Raw genomic sequence first — 9,970 nt, 5'->3', positions numbered from 1 at the left:
TTCTATTTAATTAAATACACTAGAAAAATACTTCAAGCAAAAATATCATCTATCTAGATTTTCCTTTGACTAATTAATTCAATTTCTAATAATATATTTTAATTATTTATTTTAAATTAATCAATAAATGAAAAAATCATTGATTTAAGTTGATCCAAGAATTAATTAAAATAAATAATTAATTTACAACTTAATCTATTTTTCAAATAAAATTCGAAATTCCAGCATTTAAGAAATGCAATTTCAAAATTTGATTAATAAAATAAAGAAAAAAATATATTTTAAAAATTATATAAATTTAGTTGAAAAAAAAAATTCAACTAAAAATAATTTTCTATTTAATTAAATGTCATGAAAAAGAAATATTTAAGTATGATGATAAAAATCAACTTAGATATTTAATTTTCAAATTAATTAAATGTATTAAATTCAAGAAATAAATAATTAAGTGTAGAGAAAGCTTAATTATTAATCTCTAATTTAATACTAGGAAAAAATATACTTAAAATAAATTGTACCAAAATTAATTATTTAAATAATTAATTTCACAATGTATAATATTTCCTATTTAATATTAGAAATAATAAGTAGTCTAGAAATAACTATCTAGAAAATATCTTATTTGACTAAGTATCTTTTCCACAAAATTTGAAAAAAAAAAATGTCTAATTTAAGTTGTATTAGAAAAAATCTAGAACTTAAATATTTTTTCAAATTTAAATTTAATTAAATATCAAAAATTAAGTTGTAACCACTTAATTTGAAAATATTCCATTTTAAGTTAATATTCGAAAAGATATTAACTTAAAAAATATCTAAAGAATCTTAATAACCAATGCCTAAAATTCCTCAACTTAATTTTGAAATTTGAAATTCAAAAGATATTCAGATTTAAGTTGGTTAGTTGTAGATAACTAAATATCAACTTAAATAAGAATATTTAATGAAAAATTTAAATTAAGTTCCAGAGAGAATCTAGATGGTCATAATTCTATATTTAATTAAATACAAGAAAATACATATAGTTTAGCTTAGAATAAAGAATTCTTTAAACTATAATTTTCTTAAATTAATTTCAAAATAAATGAAATTAATTATGTTGCTAATCAATTTTATTAGGTTAAACTAGTGTAATTAACCTAGTACAGTTGTTCAAATCAGGCAAATGGGCCTTCACAATTGGGGTGGTTTGTGTGAGGGGGTGCTGGGTTCAGTATGTCGTACCCACTTCTATGGCTCCCAACTCTCACACAAGGCCCAAAAGAGAGGAATTTAACCTTAATAAGAACAACTGTTATTAATTGAATAAGCCCAAAAACTAAATGGGCCTAAATAAATTCTATCAAGAACTATGATAATTTATTTTAGCAACAGCAACCTATATGCATCTATAATCAAATTAAACATATAGGCTCACACAGGCACACTTTGGATGGGTCCTTTCATGTTGCTAGGTCATACACAGATGAAAGAAGATTGTAAATTATACCTGTTACAAATTATTATCTTGACCAAGGGAGCCATCAGATCATTAGATCTGGCAAAAGGTAACCATGGCTATTTGCAATCAAGTAATAATAGGTTTTAAAAACTTACACATAAGCTAAAACACATACTCCTGCAACAAGGTTAGCTGGATAGTTGGATGTAGGATTTATTTAATTTTAAATTAAATAATTAATTTCGAAATAATTAATTAAATAAAAAATAATTTTTCGAAAATTTTAAAAAAAATTTGAAAATTCGAAATTTAAAATTAAACCTGCAATTTTAAAAAATTAGGTTTCAACCAACCTAAATATCATTTCAAAATTTGCTAACTACTTTTAAAAAATTAAATGTTATTTTAAAAATAAAAATTAAATAAAAATTAGAAAAGATAAATGAAATATATTTTCAGATTTTAAATTTAATTTAAATAAATAAAATAACAAAATTTAAAAGTTAGCAAAATATCTTACATCTATTTAAAATTACATGATTATAAATATCTTATTTTAAATTTAAATAAGGTCAAAATATCTAAAAAGATTTAATTTTAAAAAAAAAATATCTTAAAAGATAAGATATAATTAAAAATATCTTAAAAGATAAGATATCTTAAAAATATCTTAAAAGATTTTATAAATATCTTATAAAATCTGACCTTAAATTTAAAAATAAAATAAGATATAATCAAATTTAAAAATAAGATAGATTTTTAAGCAAGAAGATAGATACTAATTCTATTCAAATTCAAATTACACTAATATCTTGAATTAAATTTAAAAAATATTAAATTAATTCAAAATGATAATTATAATTGAATTAGGAATAGTAATAGTATAAATACAAAACTATACAAAAAAATTGGAAGTTAATTCCATGAAAAAGCATGAAAAATCGAAGAAAAACAAAAAAAATCGAAACTGTATGGACAGGTTTGCGATCGCAGGAAAATATCAGCACAGCCCCAATTTTTTCAAATCTTCAAAAAATCATAACTAATTCAAATAAAATCCAAATTAAGTTCTGTAAAAGGCTAACTTGCTTAATTTTTTCCATACTATCCAATAAAAATAATTCCAGAGATAAAATCGCAATTATGTTTCACGAAAATTTTACAAACATCAATCAATCATCAAATAACACTCAATACAACATGATACCATCCAAAGAACATACAAACAATCGTTTTAAAGTCCAAATTTCTTGCAAGTAAATCAATTACCCTGGCTCTGAGGCCAGTTGTTGGAAATTATTTTACCAGGATCTTAGATCTACTCACAAGTATGTTTATTAACATCCTAAATAAGAACTTTCTAAAACGATGAAATAAACACATATAAAGTTTAGTAAACCTTACATTGGGTGCAGCGCAATATAATGACTCCTTCCATTCAGATATCTAGCCCTTGATTCCTTTCTGTAGCAGAGCATTATCAATATCTGAACCTGGATCTCTTTCTCTGAATCTTTGATGCTGAAACTCCTTTGCTGATGATCTTTCTTCACGATCTTCCTCACTATGATTGAGGTATCACTTGCTGTGTGTGGGCACTACTCATACACTAAGGATTTCGAAATTATCAAGAGGGAAGAGAAGAAGTGGCAGCTAAAGATAGGGAGAGAGAAAGCTCAGTTTTCTGAAATCAGAAGAAGTTGTTTTTCCTGAAGCCTTCACTATCTATTTATAGCATTCCACTAGGGTTAGATTTGAATTATATGGCATTAAAATAATGAAAAAATCAATTTAAAAATAGCTACATAGGTGGCCGGCCATAGCATTAGTGGATTGGGCCTTGGGCTTTGCAATTTTGCAATTTTAACACCTTTTGTATCTGATTTTCTCAAAAATGCCAATTTCCTAATTCAACCATTTAAATGCCAATTCTAACTATTTAATAACTATAAATAATTATTAAATAATATTGTCATTTATCATATTTATTAATTGAACCATACAAAGTATCATAATTAACAAATATGCCCCTATAAACTCTTTCTTTACAATTTCGCCCTTACTTAGTGAAAAATTCACAAATAGACATAGTCTAATTTGAGAATCATAATTGATTAATCAAAACCAATTACATGAGTCTTACAAGCAATATTATCTCAACTAGTGGGGGGACCATGGGTCTATATAACCGAGCTTCCAATAAGTAGATCAAGAATTTAGCACTAAAATTCACTAACTTATTAATTCTTCGTTAAATCCACGCATAGAACTTAGAATTGCACTCTCAGTATATAGAATGCTCTATATGTTCCACCATATAGACACATCATTAGTTATCCATTGTTATAATCCTAATGCGATCAATGATCCTCTATATGAATGATCTACACTGTAAAGGGATTAGATTACCGTTACACCCTACAATGTATTTTATCCTTAAAACACTTGACCCCGTATAAATGATATTTCAGCTTATGTGAAATGAGTACTCCACCATTTATGTTCGTTTGGTCAAGCTCGAAGGAGATCATCCTTTGCTTACTATTTGCCAGATAGAAGCTATAGATTCCATGTTTATGATAGCGCTCCCACTCAATTGCACTACCGTGTTCCCAAAATGTACGTATCACCCTGACCTAAAAGTAGGCTTAACAAACAAATCAAAGAACACGAATAGCCTCTCGAGATTGAGCCTAATCATATCAGGATTAAGATCATTTGATCTAGGATCAACTAGGCGATATTGACTTGAATAGATTTTACGGTAAGTTTAATTAAATCTAAGTCAAAGTTCAATATCGGTCCCTTCCGATGCATACTCCATGCATCCAACCTGAGCTTTACTTTAACCAATGCTCTGGAAAGAACATAGCACTTCTCCAAATGCAAGTAAACTCTGTTGTAGATTATCATATCAGTAAAACCCTGTGTCTGATAAATCTAGGAAACTTTATTCACATAGTCATGTTAACTTTCCAATGTGTTGATGGCACAATAAACAGGATCAAGTATGTGAAAAGGGTTTCAGATGAATTTATACATTATGTACATATAATCATGAAATAAATCATGTGAACCATGCAACATTAAATGTTATTTCTGATCTATATTAATAAGTAAATCTGATTATATTGAAATGAGTTTTATTTAGGGCATAAAACCCAACAATGTTTATATTTTGTGAAAGTGAAATTGGGGATTAACCCTATTTGTGAAATCCTTGATTGTGTGACTAGGATTATCGGCACCTGATCAGGAGCACCCAGGGGTTTGGAATCTCTGTTATTGCGGGACAACAGGTAAGACAGTAGTTTGCACGTAGAGTATGCGCGGTGGCGCTTATGTTGAATATGATATATGTAAGTAATTGTAACCGGGATTAGGGTTATTACTCTAATATGAGCGGTTAATAGCCTAGGGTTATTACCCTAGTGATATATGTTGTGTGATACTATGCCATGTCGGATATATCTATATATTGGAATTATGAATTATGCGCTTAAGGCATAATTAAACTAGACTCGGTAAGCTAGTACCTTGAGTTTAATTTTAATGCGGTCTAGGGTTATTGCCCTAGAATATTACGAGTCCAGTGAAAGCATGAGTCAGGGTTGATACTCTTAGTAAATGTCATCTAAGTATATAGAAATGTATTATATGCGTGATTACATAGTATGCAAGTTAGGGTTATTACCCTAAGATTATATATGTTGTAGTAAATATTGAATACACGCATGTATGTTAGAAGTTATGTGTTTAAGACATAACTGGGTTAGACCTGGTATATATCACCAGGATAAACCACCGAAAGAACGTAATACATGGATTACGTATATACATGAATAGGGTTATGCGAGCAAGGTATAACCAGGTTAGGCTCGGTAATCAGAACCGAGGTAAACCCTACTGAGGCCTTATTGTATATATAGACGTGTGAGAGCAACACGTAGGTCTACGCCACGTAGACATAAATAGACATGTGAGCATAACATGCAGGTCTATAGCAAATAGACAAATAGTGCAGTGACACTAATAATTATGTGTTACATATTGAGATTAAGGGTTGTGTGTCAAGGCATAATCAAGTTGGACTCGGTATCTAGAACCGAGATGAACTATTCTAAGGCCTTATTGTAATTAGACGTGTGAGAGCAACACGTAGGTCTACGCCACGTAGATATATATAGATGTGTGAGCGCAACACATAGGCCTACGCCACGTAGACATAAATAGGCATGTGAGTGTCACATGCAGGTCTGTGACACACAGACATATATGAATGGCATTACTGTTTAAATAGCATGATGAGCATATTATATTTGTTATGATTTATACTGTCTTGCTGGGCTTGGCTCACGGGTGCTCTACTGTGCAGGAAAGGGTAAGTCAGTGGCTGATCAACCATGAGTTTGAGGAGCAAAACGAAGAATGTACATGTTCAAGCCATATCAGACCAAGCGGGTTAAGGGTCTATCAGTGTTGAACTTTTGAATTCTGTTTTGCCGCTTAGGTCGGCTAGAAAGAAAAGACTTGTAATAAGTTTGTAATTATTTTTGGGATCCCAACTATTTTGAAAGTTTAAATATATTACAAGTTTATTTTCATTCTGTTTAATATAAAAGTTTAAATTCTGCGCTATTTTGATTAGTAATCCCGATTAGGGGATTAGAGTTTCATAAGTATTTTGGGTAGCGTGCCTGATTATTTAGGGCGTTACAGTATTTTTTCCTTAAGCTTCCTATAAATGATTTTTCAGTAAACTAATATAATTATTGAAATAAGAGCTCTTCTATTTATCTCTATTAAGCCAAGCTCGAAGGAAATCATCATTTCACTTCTATGTCCAGATAGAAGCTATAGATTCCATATCTATGATTAGGGCTCCCACTCAATTGTACTATCATGTTCCCAAAATGTATGTGTTCACCCATTTGAGTTTCAACTAACAAATCAAAGAACATAAATAATACTCTTGAGATCGAACCTAACCATATCAAGATTAAGATCTTTTGATCTAAGATCAACAAGTGATATTGACTTAGAAAGATACAACGGTAAGATTATAATTTCTTTATCAAGATTAATATCAGTACTAGTCCAATGTATACTCCATACATCTGATACTAGCATACTTTGCCAATGTCGTGGAAAGAACATAACAGTTATCCAAGGTGTAAGTAAGCTTTATCACTAACTATCACATCAGTGTAAATCCAGTGAAGTGGTGAATCATGGGACATTATCGTTTGAAGCATATAATCACAATTTCCTTCCACTGTGTTGACATCACTATAATTGCGAATAACTATATGTTCTGCATTTAACAGAAATTTTATATGAAACCATAAACATGAAAAATACATGTAAACATAAATGACTTCTAATCTTCTATTGATAACAGATAAGATTATATTAAAATAGGTTTTATTTAAGGCATAAAATCTCAACATAGCGCTGCCACTCAATTATACAATCATGTTCCCAAGATGTAATTATAGGGAAGATCTATTTGGTCAACTTTACCGAACAAGTCAAAGAATACAAATAATAAAGTTAAGCCAAAACCTAACCATCTTAGGATTAAGATCTATTGATCTAAGATCTAGTATTGGATGTATGGAGTATACTAGTATACTTTATCAATGCCCTAGAAAGGACATACCACTTATCCAAGTGCAAGTAAACTTTATCATTGATTATCACATTAGTGTATATCCAGTGCACTGATAAATCATGGGACTTCAACTTTGAAGCATACGATCCCAATTACTTTCCACTATGATGACATCACTGTAATCTATGAATAACTACATGTTCTGGATTTATCAAAATATTGTATATTAAATCATAAACATGAAAATAATATGTAAACTTAAATGGCTTCTAATCTTTTATTGATACCAAATAAGATTATATTGAAAAGAATTTTGTTTAGGGCATAAAATTCCAACACATGCACCCGTTGACAGGACATAATCAACCTAACTTTCTTGAGATTTTTAGTACCAAATAGAGATTGCCCATCTCTCTCCCATGCATCAATCTCAAATAACATGGCATCAACTCTCCTCTTCATGTCAATGAAAGGAGCAAGTCTTTTGAAAGGGCTAGATTTTTGGAAGGTTATATCTCTTAACGGAAGAATGAGAGTATAGTAGTACTCTTGGTGGTAAAGGCCACAATTGCCTTTGGTAATATTCTCTATGTATGGGCTAGATTGGTGGAAGTGGTAAAAACCTTCTTCTATGTGGGTTGGACTTCTTTTCAAGTCACAAACAAAGTTTTTTTCATGGGGAGTTGGTATAGGCCAGTTTCTTAGGCGGTAAAATATGAAGAAGGTGGCAAGAATCCTATAGTCATTTGGCTTTTTCTCGTGGGCAGACACCAAACAAATAGCTATGGTTATGAACCATGGATGAAAGGGTAAGTGAGCACCCACATTCATGTAGAATCTTGACCAACCAGTGTAGCAAGTGTTCTGGAAGACATGGGACCACCGTATCGTGGCTTTTGGATGACAGTCTTGGGAAGAGTAATCATCGCGTAAGGCATTAGCTTGAAGCCTCGATCTCTCGGATCATCACTCTCAATTGCAGCTTTGAGAAGCTTAGTTTCCATCATAATTTCTTAGACTTAGGCACAGTTAGCTTATCTCTAGTGAACTAAGCCACATGGGAGTCATATTCATCATGCAACCTTCTACTTCTCTTCATCCTAGCCACGACAGCTCGACAACACAAGTTGCTTACAGCCCAAGACAATTCTAATTGGGTTGAGAAAGTTCAAGCAATTTTGAAGAAATTTTTCAAGACACTAAGAGAGTGCTTTAGAATTTTGAAGGTCTTAAAAAAATTCAAAGGGTTTCAGGATTCTAAAACTCCTTGGAGTAAGATCAACAAAGGAGGAGGAGAAGAAGAAATTTCTCAAAAAAAAGCACCAATTTCAAAAATAAAAGAAAAGGTTTTTCTACCTTGGAATGAAGAATGCTTGAAGGCTTGATGAAGATGAAACTTCAAAGGCTCTCTAAAGGTGTAGGCGTGTGGAATGAAATTGAGAAGTGTAGAAATTTTGATTGACAACTCTCTTATTTATGTTCAATCTTCTAATCCTAAATCTAATAGAAGTCTTTTAAATTTAAGGATTTTGAGGAAGAGGTAAATGACAAGTAAAATATATACTTATATATTTTCCCTTCTCTATTTTAGTAGATTTTGAAATTCTTATGCAAATAGGAATCTGAATTTAAAAAGTAACATGAAATCCTAATGCTATTAAAATTAAAAAAAAAAAAATTAGAGAATTAAAAGAAAAAGATAAATGAAAAGCAAAAGATCAAAAGTCTTTTCTCTTCTTTTTTCTTCTAATTCCGAATGACATCTACTACTAGGATTAAGATTCTAATCTAATTAATCCTAATGCCATGAAAAAAAAAATAAGAAAATTCAAAATTTTAAATAAAAATGTAAAAGATAAGTTTTTCATCTTTTTCTTTGTTAATTAATTTTTAAAATTTCCAAGGACTAAGCCAAAGAGTTCCAAAGTCCTAATTTAATTGGAAATGCTTGAAGAGTATATGCAATTGCCAAAGAATGTCAAAATTGATTAACATTTGGTAGTTTCAAATGAAATAGACTCGGTTCACGTCATCAAGACAACTCCATACAAGTGTAAAGTTGACTTGGGGAAAAATGTTAATCTAAAAACTTTTCCTAGTGACGAGGACATCAATGTTTGACACGTGTCATGAATGATGACATCACGAAGTTGAGTAGACCTTAGTCATAACAATTGATCTGGCAGGAGACCCTAGCCCTGGGCCCAAGTTGACTTCGGGATCTCCGAGATGGAAGTTCGTACTTCAATAACTTGAATTCAACCTACTATCTTTCAATATTATGTACCATGAAGACATGGAGCAACCTAATCCAAGCTCTGGGAGCTGAAATTACACAAACTCGCAAACCGAAAGCCAACCTGGGCACTTAGTGTTTCGCCCAGCGCCCAAGTTGACATTGTCAACTAGGGTTTCAGTTTCGAAGACCATCTTAGTAAAAATGGGTCAAAACTTGCATTAGGACATCAACTAGACATACCGCATACATATTTGAGGCATCAGAATCAGAATTAGAGCAAGTTCATTTTTGAGCACCCAGGGCCCCAGGCCCCGAGCACCCAAGATGGTAATTTGCCAATTTGGGCACCTTCCAAGTATTAAATAGGAGATACGACTTTTTCATCTTCTATATCATTATCAAAAACAGGGTAAAGGTCCTTCCGGGGGAGAAACAATACTTCCTGGGTGCCAGAAACGAGGCCAAGTGCCTAGGTTGACAACTAGGGCTGGCCCAGTGCCCAGGTTGACATTTTGTCAAACAGGGCCGATTTCAATGATTTTTTTTCAAGAAATATTCCTAGCAGCTTCCCTGTTTTTAGAAAATATTGAGATTCAACTATTTTTCGGGACCAAACAGAATTTCCAAAGGACCATAATTGCGACCCAGCGCCCAGGTTGACATATTGTCAACCTAG

At 31.3% G+C, this 9,970-nt stretch overlaps 1 long non-coding RNA gene across 1 annotated transcript; it reads left to right on the top strand.

The window, feature by feature from the left end:
• Positions 1-4,683: 4,683 nt before the first annotated feature.
• Positions 4,684-6,079, top strand: LOC133039187 (uncharacterized). Its single transcript, XR_009688610.1, has 2 exons — positions 4,684-4,740; positions 5,817-6,079. It is a non-coding gene; the product is annotated as an uncharacterized LOC133039187 (long non-coding RNA).
• Positions 6,080-9,970: the final 3,891 nt, after the last annotated feature.

This window comes from Cannabis sativa, chromosome 6 (genome assembly GCF_029168945.1).
Source record: "Cannabis sativa cultivar Pink pepper isolate KNU-18-1 chromosome 6, ASM2916894v1, whole genome shotgun sequence".
NCBI lineage: Eukaryota > Viridiplantae > Streptophyta > Magnoliopsida > Rosales > Cannabaceae > Cannabis > Cannabis sativa.
Note: the sequence above shows the minus strand (reverse complement) of the source record. Positions and strands in the feature narration are given on the sequence as shown.